Source organism: Coregonus clupeaformis, chromosome 26 (genome assembly GCF_020615455.1).
Source record: "Coregonus clupeaformis isolate EN_2021a chromosome 26, ASM2061545v1, whole genome shotgun sequence".
NCBI classification, from domain to species: domain Eukaryota; kingdom Metazoa; phylum Chordata; class Actinopteri; order Salmoniformes; family Salmonidae; genus Coregonus; species Coregonus clupeaformis.
In genome coordinates, this window is record NC_059217.1 from 29,614,641 (window position 1) to 29,625,469 (window position 10,829).

General features: G+C 41.8%; 1 pseudogene; it reads left to right on the top strand.

The window, feature by feature from the left end:
• The first annotated feature begins 1,806 nt into the window (after positions 1–1,806).
• LOC121540065 lies at positions 1,807–10,806 on the top strand (annotated as a pseudogene).
• Positions 10,807–10,829: the final 23 nt, after the last annotated feature.

Consider the following 10,829-nt stretch of genomic DNA (forward strand, 5'->3'; position numbering starts at 1 on the left):
TGTTTTTTTTTTTTAAACGGTTATGACGGTTATTTAATTTACATGACTGTCGTCTTCATCCATAACCGTCTTTTATATGGTAATTGTGCCAGCCCTATATGAAATCACTCTGATCTCATCACTCCATTTACAACATATCAACCTGCATTGCCCTAATGGAACTATTCCTCTTTTCTTTCTTCTCTCCCTCCCTTCACTTCCTTCTCCCCCCCCAGTTGTCCCACCGTGTCTGAGCCTAGCACTAAACGGTGTAAGCTGGCAGAGAAGGAATAGGATGTGCAGGCTGATGAGGGTCAGAAAGGCGAGGGGGATGGTTAGAAAAAGGAGGAGGTGGTGTGGATGTCACCAGTTTATGCCAACAAAAACGAATATAGGATGAGTCAACAAGATTATTTGCATTAACAGACTATGAACCTTTAAGTGAGATTTTCACTGGACAGTTACTTTAAAGTCCATGATCATAGTTCCTGTTCAATCACTGTATGCTTTTCTTAATAATATGATCATTGATTGTATTTAACATTTGACATTTTTGGTGACGCTTTAGTAATGCTGTCTTATTTTATAACCAGGGTAAACTTTTTCGAAGAGCCACAGGATGAGGAAGCTGTCTTGTCTCGCTGCAGTGTCAATGCTCTCTTTGCAAAGATAAAGGAACAAGTGGTGATATAGCTGTTGATAGCAGTGTTGTGAAGATGACAGTGCTTCATTGTACTGATTCTAAGTAGCTTGCATCATATTACAAATGGCATTAATTGTTATTTGTTGCAGATTACACAGTATGTTTGCCAATGTTTCTTTAGTACTAATTCATTTTGTGTAGCCTCTGTTTGCTTGTGATAAATGTGCCTCATTGCTATTCCTGGAGGTTATTGTGTGTGTATTTATGTATTAGGAACCAAACTATGGGGCTTTTATTCTCAGCACCACAAGGAGTAGAGAAAGACTGCATCGTGGTCTCTGTGGTTTGGCCTCTGTGGTGTTGTTTTAGCTAACCTGTCATTGTGGTGCTAACTGTTTGTAATGGTCAGACTCTGGTGCCTGACGTCACTGTGATGATGCTGTGTGCCGTGCAGCATGCTGGGAGGTTTCTCACCAAATGGTACACAACGTTTATGACCTTTTGACTTTGAGTCCTTTCTCAATACTGGACATGCATAAACCAGCAGGGATATTGGTGGCGAACTCTGTTGGTGTGTGATTTCTCTTCACTGGTTATTGGTGGTGTTCCTGGGGGATGGGGAGATCCCGGCATAAATCACAGAACGGGTGAGAATGTTTGTACAGTATGTTGAGTAACCACACAGTAATAAACACCCTTCTTAACTGTTACCATCTCCTTCACCTCTCTCCTTTAGGAAAGCACTAATGGTGCAGATCAGCAGTAAGGAGCCAGAGGATCAGAAATCCAGATGTCATGTTTATGTGTATCTGAAAAAGGTACAGTAAATTATCCGGAGAATGAATCTTACAGTACTCCGAATACATGATTCTCTTGTTGCTGGGTCTGTTCCTGCCCCTGGCCTTTCAGTACGACCCAGGGCTGGTGCTGCTGGCGTGGGGGCCGGGCTGCGAGGTCGGGGAGGCAGCCTGGGCACAGATCACCAGCCTGCTCTAGGGACTGGCACAGGGTCACTCACTGGCTCTCCTACAGGTGAGAGGGACACTCAGAGAGGGCACTGAGGGGCATATTTTGGATTTGCAAAAAAACAGATGTTCATGAGAAGGCAGATGATGACAGTGGCCCTCGAAGTCTAACACACTGTTGTCATACCCCAGGAGGGTGAGGAGGGGGCTGTAGGGGCCATGGCAGCCTCTCCGCTGGGGGATCAGGCCCCCTCTCTGGGGCCCCTGGATACCCTTCTCCCTGAGGACGTGGAGGCCATGGAGAGACTGAGACAGAGGCTGCAGACACACGGGACTACTGCAGACCACAGGTGAACAGATGATCACAGCCTCTAGGGGAACCTGATCAGTAACTCCAATGGATAATAGAAATGTAGAAAACTGTAATAGTCCTTTGTATTGAACCTCAAGAAGAGACTCTGATCACTGATCGTTAATGTATTTATGTCCTTTTTAAAGCTGCTCTGGGGAAAGAGGCAGAGGGAAAAAAAGGAAAGAACCAGGACTAAAGTAATCCAGGAACTGAAGTGATCTCTACACCAGTTTGGCTTGTAACTAGGGGAGAAGATCCATCTCCAAGCCTTCCACGATTCAACGATCTGTTGGCCATTTTACTATCTATTCATTGAAAATGTCTGGAACTTGCAGCGCTGTGTAATCTCCATATATGATTATCATGGTTACTGTCTGTTTTCATCCGTCCATGTGTGATTGAAGTTGAGAACTTCCTGGTTGCACAACTGAACTAAAGTCATGGGGTCATTCAGTATTAATACAAAGGATAATATGCCATTTAGCAGACGCTTTTATCCAAAGCGACTTACAGTCATGCGTGCATACATTTTTGTGTATGGGTGGTCCCGGGGATCGAACCCACTACCTTGGCGTTACAAGCGCCGTGCTCTACTAGCTGAGCTACAGAGGACCACATGCACAGGATGCTGTTGGTCAGAGAATATATACAGTGGGGAAAAAAAGTATTTAGTCAGCCACCAATTGTGCAAGTTCTCCCACTTAAAAAGATGAGAGAGGCCTGTAATTTTCATCATAGGTACACGTCAACTATGACAGACAAAATGTGGGAAAAAAATCCAGAAAATCACATTGTAGGATTTTTTATGAATTTATTTGCAGATTATGGTGGAAAATAAGTATTTGGTCAATAACAAAAGTTTCTCAATACTTTGTTATATACCCTTTGTTGGCAATGACACAGGTCAAACGTTTTCTGTAAGTCTTCACAAGGTTTTCACACACTGTTGCTGGTATTTTGGCCCATTTCTCCATGCAGATCTCCTCTAGAGCAGTGATGTTTTGGGGCTGTCACTGGGCAACACAGACTTTCAACTCCCTCCAAAGATTTTCTATGGGGTTGAGATCTGGAGACTGGCTAGGCCACTCCAGGACCTTGAAATGCTTCTTACGAAGCCACTCCTTCGTTGCCCGGGCGGTGTGTTTGGGATCATTGTCATGCTGAAAGACCCAGCCACGTTTCATCTTCAATGCCCTTGCTGATGGAAGGAGGTTTTCACTCAAAATCTCACGATACATGACCCGATTCATTCTTTCCTTTACACGGATCAGTCGTCCTGGTCCCTTTGCAGAAAAACAGCCCCAAAGCATGATGTTTCCACCCCCATGCTTCACAGTAGGTATGGTGTTCTTTGGATGCAACTCAGCATTCTTTGTCCTCCAAACACAACGAGTTGAGTTTTTACCAAAAAGTTATATTTTGGTTTCATCTGACCATATGACATTCTCCCAATCCTCTTCTGGATCATCCAAATGCACTCTAGCAAACTTCAGACGGGCCTGGACATGTACTGGCTTAAGCAGGGGGACACATCTTCACTGCAGGATTTGAGTCCCTGGCGGCGTAGTGTGTTACTGATGGTAGGCTTTGTTACTTTGGTCCCAGCTCTCTGCAGGTCATTCACTAGGTCCCCCCGTGTGGTTCTGGGATTTTTGCTCACCGTTCTTGTGATCATTTTGACCCCACGGGGTGAGATCTTGCGTGGAGCCCCAGATCGAGGGAGATTATCAGTGGTCTTGTATGTCTTCCATTTCCTAATAATTGCTCCCACAGTTGATTTCTTCAAACCAAGCTGCTTACCTATTGCAGATTCAGTCTTCCCAGCCTGGTGCAGGTCTACAATTTTGTTTCTGGTGTTCTTTGACAGCTCTTTGGTCTTGGCCATAGTGGAGTTTGGAGTGTGACTGTTTGAGGTTGTGGACAGGTGTCTTTTATACTGATAACAAGTTCAAACAGGTGCCATTAATACAGGTAACGAGTGGAGGACAGAGGAGCCTCTTAAAGAAGAAGTTACAGGTCTGTGAGAGCCAGAAATCTTGCTTGTTTGTAGGTGACCAAATACTTATTTTCCACCATAATTTGCAAATAAATTCATAAAAAATCCTACAATGTGATTTTCTGGATTTTTCTTTCTCAATTTGTTTGTCATAGCTGACGTGTACCTATGATGAAAATTACAGGCCTCTCTCGTCTTTTTAAGTGGGAGAACTTGCACAATTGGTGGCTGACTAAATACTTTTTTCCCCCACTGTAGCCCACTGATACAGCTGTGATGTCTATAGAAGTTATAGAAATGTGTCTAATGCAAAACCTATTTTCTATGGACAACTAGAGCAAAGAAAGAAGACTGGCAAGTGGCGTTCCTCATGATGTAATAAACATACAGTACTAGTCAAAAGTTTGTACACACCTACTCATTCAAGGGTTTTTCTTTATTTTTACTATTTTCTACATTGTAGAATAATAGTGAAGACATCAAAACTATGAAATAACACATGGAATCACGTAGTAACCAAAACAGTGTTAAACAAATCAAAATATATTTTAGATTCTTCTAAGTAGCCACCCTTTGCCTTGATGACAGCTTTGCTACTCTTGGCATTCTCTCAACCAGCTTCACCTGGAATGCTTTTCCAACAGTCTTGAAGGAGTTCCCACATGCTGAGCACTTGTTGGCTGCTTTTCCTTCACTCTGCAGTCCAACTCATCCCAAACCATCTCAATTGGGGTGAGGTCGGGTGATTATGGAGGACAGCTGCAAGGTTTGGCTCCTGTCTTTTTTTAGGTTCTAATTGCTGAGGAACCCCAGTAAATTCCACTCATACACACTTAGAATGTCTGTCTGTGTTCTGGGCACTTGCTTCATTGTGAAAGTGTATAAAGTGCATAGTCACTTTAACTCTACCCACATGTACATATTACCTCAATTACCTCGACTAACCGGTACCCCCTGTATATAGCCTCCCTACAGTTCTTTTATTTTACTGCTGCTCTTTGTTTTTTATTTGTATATATATATATATATATATATATATATATTTTTTTTTTTTTAAACATTTTTTACTTATCTATTTTTTACTTAACACTTTTTTTCTCTTAAAACTGCATTGTTGTTTAAGAGATTGTAAGTAAGCATTTCACTGTAAGGTCTACACCCGTTGTATTTGGCGCATGTGGCAAATACAATTGTATTTTATTTGGTATATATTGTATTTCCTCAAGGTAAAGCTTGTTTTCCATCTGTGTCACTTATAGTACAGCAGGAGACTGCCCCATTGTGGTGGTTGGTGAAAGTGATGATAGCCCTGGCATGAGGGGATGGAAGCTAGTCTCAAGACAACACTGATGAATGCAGAAAAAAAATGAAATACTGACATAACAGGACCCATGTCGCCCAAAAAGTCAACTCAAGTTTGCCAGAAATCACCTGGAAGTACCTGGAGGATCATCAAGACTCCTGTAAGAATGTTTTATGGACAGATGAGTCGAAAGTGGAACTTTTTGGACAACATGGGTCCCATCTTGTTTGGCGAAAACCAAACACTGCATTCCACAGTAAGAACCTCATACCAGCGGTCAAGCATGGGGGTGGTATTGTTTTGGTTTGGGGATGCTTTGCTGCCTCAGGACCTGGAAGACTTAACATTATTGAATTCTACAAGAGAATGTCAGGCCATCCGTCTGTGAGCTGAAGCGCAGCTGGGTCATGCAACAAGAGAATGATCCAAAACACACAAGCAAGTCTAAATCAGAATGGCTGAAAAGCAAAACATTTAAGGTTTTGGAATGGCCTAGTTAAAGTCCAGACCTAAACCCGATTTGAGATGTTGTGGCAGGATCTGAAACGAGCAGTTCATGCTTGAAAACCCACAAATGTCACTGAGTAAAGCAGTTCTGCATGGAAGAGTGGGCCAAAATTCCTCCACAGTGATGTTAGAGCCTGATCAACAACTACAGGAAGTGTTTGGTTGCAGTCATTGCTGCTAAAGGTAGCACAACCAGTTATTGACTGTAAGGGGGCAATTACTTTTCACACAGGGGCATTGGGTGTTGCATAGTTTGTTTATTAAATCAATTAAATAAGTACACATTTGTATATATACTGTATATTAAGAGGAATACATTTACTGCAGGATTAATTGTTCAATGCAGCAGAACAGATAAAGATCTGAAAGTAATGCTTATAGCATAAGGATGAAGTTGTACACCACATAGTACTATGATTAACATCTCTAACCTAGAATGATAGCCAGTTAGGTTTCGTATGTAGCCTACCTCCAAAAAACTGGAATATCACGTTGCTGTCTGAGTTTATTCAGCAATAGACTGTTCTCTTATACAGTATAATAGTTCAGTCATATTGTGTTTCCATGCACCTTCCTATGCAATACTGCTGTTGCTAGATTGGGTACACAAACACAACATGGTACCTGTCAGTGCAGTAGTGTAGTAGTATCCATGCTCTCCTTCAAGTCCTGTCCACTGCTGGCCAGTGTTGTCCCTGTAGAGTACTAGGGGTAGTTAGAGGATGTTCTGTTACTGTGGCTGGAGTCCCTGTCCTGTCCTACAGAGTGTAGAGCGTAGAACTCTTAGAATGTGGAAGATGTGTACTATTTCTATGTGTATCAGTTGTAGCCCTCTGGCTTCGCCGTTGAGTGTTATTCTTCCAATATCTTTCTTAGAAGAGAATGCTGAGAGGAACATGCTGGACCCAGCCTCAAGAGATAATCCTAAATTCAAAGATCTTCAGAGGGTAGGTGACTGTGTCTTATCCACATCTCTCAGTAGTATGTATCCCTTTATTCTGAAGAACAAGCACTGATGCTAATAGATGTTGTTGTGTTTAGGTGTTAATAGACTGGATCAACAATGAGCTGGAGGAGGACAGGATCATCGTCAAAGACTTGGAGGAGGATTGCTGTGATGGACAGGTGCTCCAGAAGTTATTTGGTAAGGTATAATTAGTTTGGACTCTGTGTAGTGTCTGTGGCTGAGCTTGGTGTTTTTCTGATGAACTGTATCATATTTTGATGCTGTCAACATCACTGTTTTCACAGTTTCTTTGATTCTGATAAATGGTGTAACTGTTTAGGGTAAGTGTTTACAAAGGCATTTGCTGTGTGTATGTGTGCTTGTGTTTATTATGATACTCTGAGCGACTCCTTTATAAGTCCCTGTGTGTCTCCTCTCTCCTGGTGACAGAGAAGCTGTCAGGTTGGAAGCTGAATGTGGCTGAGGTGACCCAGTCAGAGATAGGACAGAAGCAGAAGCTCCAAACAGTACTGGAGTCTGTCAATGAGCTGCTCAGGCTTCACAGCTGGTCCATTGAGAGGAGCGGCGACTGTGAGTTGTCTTTTAAAGTCCAAGACCAAACATTGATAGGTGCCATTCAGTTGCCAGTCTGAGTGGCTAACACACCATTTAACACACTTAATAATATCTTCTGAATTGTGATCAGTTATCTTTGATATCATGCTATCAAAGTCTTTCATATAAATCCTAATTTTAACATTGAAGTGTAAAATTAACTCTAGAAAGCACTGCATTAAACAACATCTTAACTTAGTAGTCCCAACTAAAACCCTCAATCCACAGCTATCCATACTAAGAACCTGGTGGCCATAGTGTACCTGCTGGTGGCTCTGGCCATGCACTACCTGGCCCCCATCAGACTGCCTGAACACGTGTCTGTACAGGTGGTGGTGGTCAAGGTAAGGAGACACAACACATATTTATTATCTGTTGCACATCATGATAATGACTCTTTGGGGGAATCTCAATTGCATTCATCCTCGCGTCGTCTCTCCTCGCCTCCTCCTCAAAACCCATTGGAGGAGAAGGTCAGATGGGCGGGACCTCTGGCTTTCTCATCCAATGGGTTTTGAGAAGGAGATGATGAGAGAGGATGCGAGGAGTATGCAATTGAGATTCTCCCATTAACCTGTATAGATGGTTTTGTTTGTTTTAGAAAAGGGAGGGCATACTGCAGACGTGTCATGTGACCAAGGAGCTGACAAGCACTACAAAGTACTATTGTTATATCACTTTTTGTTAGTTTGTTTTTGGGGGGGGATCTTTATTGTATATGTAGGTATAACAATCACATAATTTTTTTTTCTAGAATGATGATAGGTAGATTTGGTGAGTAGATGTTGGTTGAACATTGAGGCCTGTTGGAAAATGTGATTAATGCAGAGTTTCTTTATGATCTTGATTTCTTTTTTTTACTGTATCTCAGAAAGGTATCAATTTGACACACTCCTGGATCACGCACTTGACAAGCTCAATGTTGTGAAGAAGGTTAAATATTTGAAGAGAGATTTAAATTTGCAATAGGCATTGTGAATGGTTCCTTTACACTTTAGGGGAGAGTTGGTTAAGTTGAGCCATAGGGGTAAGTTGAGCCACCCTTGTTTCTAGGAAACCATACACAAAATTAATCATTTGACCAAATATTTAGGAAGAGGTCATCATTTCATGGAGTCTGTGAAGGAAGAAACCACATGGAAAAAGTAGTAAGCAAGTTAGTTCCAAAAAACTGATTTTCACGAAGTCAAATGAATTTATTGTGTTAGAGGTTTGATGGTGCTTGTATCTTAACCAAAGTAGGTCATTTAAAGATTGTTCTATACATCAGTTGGGGTCTCTATAAGCTTCAATATGAGGTCCTAAACCTAGCATGAAAGTGCATCCTTGTAGCTGTGTGGGCTAATATAGTCAAAATGTTTACCTTGGGGTAAGTTGAGCGAATGGCCATGGGGTAAATTGGGCAAATTGAAGTGTTTTCTTCCCAGGCGTAATGCAAGGCATTATCACTGGAATATGACGTAACAACAGGGCCTATGTTAAAAGTGTTAAAAAAGTACAAAGTGTTTGTTAGGTGTTAAGCCTGTCTTAAACGTTACTTAAAATGACAAAAAGTGATTGTGTTGAATTGTGTTTGGGAAATAAAGATTAAACATGGTTTTAAAAAGGTAGTGGTAATATTTCATTCAGTACAGAAATTTGTAGGCGGCTTAACTTACCCTGTCCCTTGGCTCAACTTATCCCACATCTGGGGTAAGTTTTGCCAAGATACCACTTTTTTTGGACCAGCTATGTTTTCAAAACTATAATGGGTACATTAATTCTGATTATTTCCAGAGATACACAACATCCTGAAATATATGTAGATATCTTTGTTAGAAATAAAAAAATGTTTTCCCTTGACAGATTGATGCTGAATGTAAAACATGTCTCAACTTACCCCACTCTCCCCTACACAGTGGTTATTATACTTCTTCTCTTATCAAGTCCCTCATCACCTTTGTGAACAAACACCTGAACAAGCTGAACCTGGAGATCACAGAGCTGGAGTCCCAGGTTAGACATCTGATCATGCTTTATTTAACTACCCAACAGCTCTATCAATATAACATTGTGTAGCTCTGTGGACAAGATGCACTTTCTTCCATATCCTCATGTTGTGTCGATGTCTGATACCCCCTTGTCTTTGTGTCCAGTTTGCTGATGGTGTGTATCTGGTTCTGCTGATGGGCCTGCTGGAGGACTACTTTGTTCCCCTCTAAAAATTATTCCTCACACCGGAGAACTTTGAGCAGAAGGTAGATAGGACTTTTAGAAGTGGTGTTTCTCTGTGAGAGGTGGACTTGTAGAAGTAGTGTTTCTCTGTAAGAGGTGGACTTGTAGAAGTGGTGTTTCTCTGTAAGAGGTGGACTTGTAGAAGTGGTGTTTCTCTGTAAGAGGTGGACTTGTAGAAGTGGTGTTTCTCTGTAAGAGGTGGACTTGTAGAAGTGGTGTTTCTCTGTAAGAGGTGAACTTGTAGAAGTGGTGTTTCTTTGGTCGACTGCTAGCAAGTTCATCTTGTTCATTCTCTCCCCTGGTTCCCCTCAGGTCCACAGCGTGGTGTTTGCCTTTGAGCTGATGCAGGACGGAGGCCTGAAGAAACCCAAAGCCAGACCAGAAGGTACAGTACTGGCACAATATATTAGATCAGGGTTTCCCAAACTAGGGGTCGCGACCACATGTGAGGTCGCCTGATTTGAAAATGGGGTTGTGAGGGAAAATGTGCAATGATGATGTTATTTTCTACACAGAAGATCATACAACATTATTGCCTGATGATCTTCTGAACATCCCAATACCTTTCTGATGCATTTCAGTCACTTCAAACCATACGTCTTCAGATTGAAATACTGTCAAAAATACTGTCGGACTGATTTGTAATAGACTGTCATAGCCCCAATAAAAAAAGTAAACATTGGCCGTAGATTACATAACTTTTTTTAGATGGTGGGTCCGCAAATCTTTTCAAATATCAAAATGGGGTCGCGGGCCAAAAAAGTTTGGGAACACCTGCATTAGATGAACAGGGAGGGCAGTAACGCATGGGGAATGCAGGCAGTGAACATTCAGTAGAAGAGGGAAGCTTGCTGAAGGTAGACTATCATCGGAATGCTCATGATGCTTGAGTAGCTTTAATGCCTTAGATGTCCAGTAGGTAGAGCTCTTGCCTCACTTTAGATACTTGAACATTGGTGTATGTCTAAGCCAGCCTGTGACCCACACACCCAACCTCACCCTGCCAGCGCTTATCTTCCTGAATATAAAGTTTTATGTTTGCATATCAATATTACCCCGAATCAGTCAAGCAGCATGAGCTTTTCTTTTTGTTTGTGATCTTCCCTCTCAGAGAGAAGTTAGTTATTTTTGTTTTTATAAATAATTCATTACTTATTTTGTGTGCCTTGTTTGGTTTTAGACGTTGTGAACCTGAACCTGAAGTCCACCATGAGGGTGTTGTACAACATGTTCACCAACTACAAGAACTCAGAGTGATGTCTGCCTGCCACACACAGTCACACACAGTCACATACAGTCACACACACAG